This window comes from Erinaceus europaeus, chromosome X, assembly GCF_950295315.1.
Source record: "Erinaceus europaeus chromosome X, mEriEur2.1, whole genome shotgun sequence".
Taxonomy (NCBI): Eukaryota; Metazoa; Chordata; class Mammalia; order Eulipotyphla; family Erinaceidae; genus Erinaceus; species Erinaceus europaeus.
Genome location: NC_080185.1, coordinates 72,145,628 through 72,152,641, shown reverse-complemented (window position 1 = coordinate 72,152,641; position 7,014 = coordinate 72,145,628).

Below are 7,014 nucleotides of genomic sequence, written 5' to 3'. Positions count from 1 at the left end.
TCTTGGAGGGGAAGACAGGATTGGAACTGGAAGAAAAGAGGGCAATTATATACAAATGTAGAAAGATAGTTGTAGAGATGATAGTTAACCCATGTCTGAAAATTTAGGAGAACTGCTATGGCTTGCAATGGAGGGATTGGGGATTCAGAACTCTGGTGGTGGGGATGGTATGTCAGTGGTATCCCTGTTGACACGTAATCTTGTAAATCAATATTAAATCATTAATAAAATGTTTTTAAATGATCATCAAAAAAGCACATATGGTTTAAAATATATTAAATATTGTTGGTATTCTTCGTATTGGTTTGATCCCCTTCCCCCTACCTCTGAGAGAAATGGTTTGGCCCTTGCTAGTTTCCAGCCCCTCTTTCTCCCCACCCTGTATGCTAAGGACATCCAGAGTCCCAGCAACAGCAGCAGTGGAGGAAGAATGATGGGGGAAGCACATGGTGTGGTGATTTGCCCTTTTGTGAATAAAGATTAAACTGCAGCTTCTCAGCCCAGCCGTGTGTCCTCAAGTCTCTACCGCTGCGAAGCTAGCCCGACCTACTGGAGCCCCGAACCTTAACAACAAAATATTTCAAGACATGAGAGTAACATATCACTTGACATTTGAATCAAATTACTTTTCTGTTTTTAGTTCAAGTGTGGAGCCTGGGACTGGAACCAGGATCCCTGAGCCAGTCCTTGTGCTTTGCACTATGAGCTCTTAACCTGGTGTGCTACTGCCCAGCCCCCTAGTTTTGTGTCTCTCTCTCTCTCTCTCTTTGTGTGTGTGTGTGTTCCAGAGGACTTATTTTAATACTTTTTGTTATTGGAAAGATTAATGGCTTCCAGTAAATAGTAAATAAAGTTGTTGGCATATTTGTAAGATTTCTGAGTTTTCTGAAGAACACTCGAAATCCACTCACCCCCTGCTCTGCCTAGATCCTCCTCTACCATCTTGCACCAGGACCTGACTCCCTCAGGGTCCTTTTTGTTTTTAACTTTTAAAAATCTTTATTTTATTTTATGTATTTATTATTGGATAGATACAGAGAAACTGAGAAGAGAGAGGGAGGTAGAAAGGGAAAAAAACAGAGAAACACCTGAAGCCCTGCTTCACCACTCATGAAGCTTTTCCCCCTTCAGGTGGAGACCAGGGACTTGAACCCAGGTCCTTGAACACTGTAATGTGTTCACTTAACCAGGTGCATCACTGCCTGCCCCTCCCCCAGTCCTTTATTTTGGTGCAATACAACAAACCCAGTCCATGTTCTGCTTTGTTCTTATTTCTCTACTTCTGTCTATAAGGGAGATTATCCCATTTATCCTTTCTCTGGCTTATCTCACTTAACATGATTTCTTCAAGCTCCATCCAAGGTGAGGTGGAGGAGGTGAATTCATCATTCTTTTTTTTCTCTCTCTCTCTCCAGGGTTATTGCTGGGGCTCGGTGCCTGCACTACAAATTCACTGCTCCTGAAGCCCATTCCCCCCCCTTCTGTTACCCTTGTTGTTTGTTTACCATTGTTGCCATTGCTGTCATTGTTGTTGGATAGGACAGAAAGAAATTGAGAGAGGAGGGGAAGACAGGGGGAGAGAAAGACACCTGGAGACCTGCTTCACTGCTTGTGAAACGACCCCCTCAGGTGGGGAGCCGGGGGCTTGAACTGGGATCCTTAAGCCCTGTCCTCACTCTTCGTGTCATGTGCTCTTAACCTGCTGCGCTACCGCTGCCCCCACCCCCGCCCTAGAATTCATCATTCTTAATAGCTGAGTAGTTTTCCACTGTGTGTATATATCACAATCTTAGCCACTGATCTGTTGTTAAACACATAGGTTGCTTCCAGATTTTGGCTATTACGAATTGTGTTGCTGTGAACATAGGTATACATGCATATCTTTGGACAGGTGTGTTTGATTCCTTTAGGATATATCTCCAGATCCAACCCCTGTGGAGAGCAGACTGGAAAACTAGAAGGCTAGAAGTGGACCTACCCTATGACCTTGCAATTCCACACCAGAGGGACTTCTTGACTTTGGATTATGGTCTTGCATTGGATGAAACCTGGGACCCCTAGTATCCAAGTCAATGAAGTGTTTTTGTACAACCATTATGCAATCTCTACTGCCGTGAGTATAAATTAAATCATTAAAGGATTCTATATTTGGTTGGCATTGTGGCACTGGTTACTATGAAGAAGTAGTTGGGTTTAAACATTCTCTTTATATGTTTGGGAAATTTTGTCACAGAATACATGTTGTATCTGACTATTGATGCAGTGTGTGTGTGTGTGTGTGTGTGTGTGTAGTGGGCATTTATATGTATTAATGTATTTACTCCCTTTTGTTGCCATTGTTGTTTTATTGTTGTAGTTGTTAATGATGTCATTGTCATTGTTGGGTAGGACAGAGAGAAATGGAGGGAGGAGGGGAAGACAGAGAGGGGGAGAGAAAGATAGACACCTGCAGATCTGCTTCACCACCTGTGAAGCGATTCCCCTGCAGGTGGGGAAAGGGGGGCGTGAACCGGGATCCGTATGCGGGTCCTTGTGCTTTGCACCACCTGCTCTTAACCCGCTGCACTACCACCCGACTCCCGTAATGGGTATTTTTTTAACAGAAAATGTCCCCATGTATTTAGGAGTGTTTTTATGTCCCTTTCAGTATTCCTAAACTTAATAGAGTAGGTGATAAACAAGATGAACCATTAGAAGAATTTTCATATCTATCATCTATCTCTATATTTCTTTCTTTCTTCTTACCGGATTCCTGATGTATTTATATCCCCCCCCCATTTTAATTGATTGTAGGATAAGAGGGGTACAATTTCACATAGTTCCCACCACCAGAGTTCTGTATCCCATCCTCTTCTTTGGAAGCTTTCCTATTCTTTACCCCTCTGGGAGTATGGACCCAGGATCATTATGGGGCACAGAAGGTGGCTTCTGCAATTGCTTCTCTGCTGGACATGGACGTTGGCAAGTCACTCCATACTCCCATCCCGTTTCTATTATTCCCTAGTAGGGCAGGGCTCTGGGAAGGTGGGGTTCCAGGACACATTGCTGTGGTCATCTGCCCAGGGAAGTCAGGTTGGTGTAATGGTAGCATCTGCAACTTGTTGCCTGAAAAGCATTAAGATATAAAACAGAACAAACTGTTTAATAATCAAGAACCTAAAGGTAAGACTATAGCAGATGAGATTAGGAATCTCCGTTTCCGAAGAAGCTAGGAAGTCTATTTTAGACATATTTCAAGTGGCCCATGACTTTACCAGTTTTTGCCTGAGCCTAACAGCTAGCATGCAAGTAGGCTAAAGGTATTGGAAATGGTGTCAAGAGTTGGAATCCTACTATTTTTAATGAGGTGACAGAGGTGTAAACCATGGTCCCAAGTTTTCATTCTTCTGTTGAGCTACTTCTCTGGACCAATTTTTAATTTCCTTTTTAAAAAATTTATAAATATTGACAAGACTATAGGATAAGAGAGGTACAATTCCAAAATACCCCTTAATTTTTATAAAAATTTTTAATTATATTTATTTATCTATTGGATAGAGACAGAAATCAGAGTCAGAAATCAAGAGGGAATGGGGAGTTAAGAGAGAGTGAAAGACAGAGAGACACCTGCAATACTGCTTCACCACTTGTGAAGCTTTCCCCCTGCAGGTGGGAACTGGGGGCTTGAACCTAGGTCCTTGTGCACTGTAACATGTGTGTTCAACCAGGTGCGCCACCACCCAGCCCCCAAAAACCTTAATTTTTGATAAAGCAGAGAGAAATTGTAAGGGAAAGGGTATGATGATGGAGGGAAGGAAAGAGAGAGACAGAGAGAGACAGTGGCAGTACTGCTTCACTGCTCATGAAGCTTTCCCCGTGCAATAGCAGTACTGCTTCACTGCTCATGAAGCTTTCCCTGTGCAGGTAGGGACCAGGGGTTTGAATCCAGATCCTTGCATGTGGCGACACATACACTTAACCAGGTGAGCCACTACCCACCCTCCTTTTTTCTTTCTTTGTTTCTTCTTTTTCATTAATGAGAATATAAAAGAGCCATGGACACAGAGAAAACAAGAAGTACTCTGCAATTCATAGTGTTCTACTTCTATTCTTTCTGTTACTTTCATCTGGGATTAAACCCAGGGCCTAATACATGTAGTGTAGGCTGTCTGCCACTCAGTTAAATACCGAGGTTCTCAAATGCAGATTTAGATTGCAAGATATGATTATTGTCCAAGTCAGTATACCCCGGACTGACAAAATAGCTCATTTGGATAGTGCACTGCTTTTTTATGTGCATGACCCAGGTTAGAGTCTGGCCCCCACCACACTGAAGGAAACTTTGGTGCTGTGATCTCTTTTACTATCTCTCATCCAGTTGCCATCTAAAATAAAATTTGTTTGCTCCTTGTGCATCCCAAGGTTTGACTAAAGAATCTTTTTCAAGTGTATACATGGATTCTATATACACTGCTATCTTTTCCATTAATATTATTGCTGGTCTCCCCATCAGGTAAATGATAAGTACTTGTTTTACAACTCCAAAAATACCAGTTACAAGTAGACAGTGGGGATGGAAATAGATCATTCTGTGTGGTTCTGGGTTATTCCAGGTTAAAAAAAAAAAAGCAAAAACAAATATCAAGTAGAGTAATAAGAACAAGGAAATTTTATTTATTTATTTTTTCTACCGTATTTTTCTCTTATTTATTTATTTTTAATTGGGGGATTGATGTTTTACAGCTGACAGTAAATACAATAGTTTGTACATCCATAACATTTCCCAGTTTTCCATATAACAGTACAACCCCTTCTTGGTTCTCTGTCATCCTGTTCCAGGACTTGAACGCTCCCCGCCCCCCCACCTACCCCAGAGTCTTTTACTTTAGTGCAATACAACAACTCTAGTCCAAGTTCTGCTTAGTGTTTTCTCTTCTGATCTTGTTTTTCAACTTCTGTTTATGAGTGAGATCATCCCATATTCAACCTTCTCTCTCTGACTTATTTCACTTAACATCATTTCTTCAAGCTTCATCCAAGATGGGCCGAAGACGTTGAAATCACCATTTTAAATATCTGAGTAGTATTTCATCATGTATATATACCACAACTTGCTCAGCCACTCATCTGTTGTTGGACACCTGGCTTGCTTCCAGGTTTTGGCTATTACCAATTGTGCTGCTATGAACATAGGTATACACAAATCTTTTTGAATGGTTGTGTTGGGTTCCTTAGGATATATCCCCAGGAGAGGAACTGCAGGATCATAAGGTAGTCCATTTCTAGCATTCTGAGAGTTCTCCAGACTGCTCTTCATAGGGGTTGGACTAATTTGCATCACCACCAGCAGTGCCTGTCTTCCAGATTCATTTCCCTTTCAGTGATTGTATAAAAACAAAGTTCCTGGTGACAAATACTTCAGTTCCTGGTGGAAAGGGGGTACAGAGCCCTCTGGTTTTAGTATGGACAAAAATTCTTTTTGGGTTGCAGAAGGTGGAAGTTCTGGTTTCTTTAGTGGCTTCTCTGCTGGACATGGAAGTTGAGCGTTGATCCATACTCCCAGCCTATTTCTATCTTTCCCTAGTTGGATAGGGCTCTGGGAAGGTGAGGTTCCAAGACACATTTGTGAGGTTATCTTTCCAGGGAGGTCAGGATGGAATCACAGTAGTATTTGGAACTTGGTGGTTAAAAGACAGTAAGATATAAGACAGGACAAAATGTTTAATAAACAGGAACAATAAAGTAGGAATAGAGCAGATGAAAATAGGGACTTTAGGGTGAGAGGAAGTTAGGCAGTCTATTTAAGGTATGTTCCTAGGTGTCCATGTCTTAGTAATCTTTGCTTGAGCTTGATAGCTAACATGGGTCCATCCCCACTTTCTATGTATTTTGATTCTCTGTAATTCACATGTGAGAAAAACAATCTGGTGTCTGTCTTTAACTTCCATACTTATTTCATTAAGTATAATCACCCACAGTTCCATACATTTCTTCCTAATGGAGACAATATTGTCTTTTTAATTTTTCTTAGTGATTTAATAATGATTGACAAGATTGTGAGGTAAGAAGGGTACAATCCCATACAATTCCCACCACCAGGGTTCCATTTCCTATCCCCTCCATTGGAAGTTTCCCTATTGTTTATCTCTCTGGGAGTAGGGACCAAAGATCTTTATGGGGTGCAGAATGTGGAAGGTCTGGCTTCTGTAATTGCTTCTCCACTGGACATGGGCATTGGCAGGTCTACCCATACTTCCAGCCTGTTTCTATTTTTCCCTAGTGGGGGAGGGGTCTGGGAAGGTGTGGTTCCAGGACACATTGGTGAGGTCATCCTCCCAGGGAAGTCAGGTTGGTGTCTGCAACTGGGTGGCTGAAAACCATTAAGATATAAAGCAGAACAAATTGTTTAATAATCTAAAGGTACCTAAAGGTAAGAATATAGCAGAAAAGCTGGATCAGGGCAGAGAGTAGCTTCCAAATATGGGAAAAGTATATAAATACCATTAACTGTAAACCCTATCAATCTGACCTAGGGCCCATGTCTATTCATATTCAGCACAGGAAACTGTGTAACCTCTGCATCCCTGTGGATCTGAGCTCACATTCAATGGTCATAGCTAGGAACATTCTAGGCTGCAATAATTTTCGGACCAGAGGTCCTCAAGTGGCAGAGTATGTTGACCAAGCCTCCCTTCAGAGAGTGGGGCAGGACCTACCATTATTGTTACACCGAGGGCAAGGTCCTATAGAGGTCCACAAAAGGGTTTCTGATGTTGTTCTTGATGGAGATGACCAGCAATAGTGGGGACAGGTATCTCCTAGATGTCTACACCCATCATATCTATGTGGGAAACCTAGGATTCCCGGACTAGGGCCCTGGATGATAGGATGGCATAGTAGTGACCAAAAGGGCCATCATTAAAGTGTGCTGGTCTCTTGCCCTTATCCAGCTTTTATAGTCCTTACTTTATCTGACAGCATTGGAGTTAAGAGTGATTGAGGGAAGTGAAATAGGAGGTAGATGAGGAGGGTATG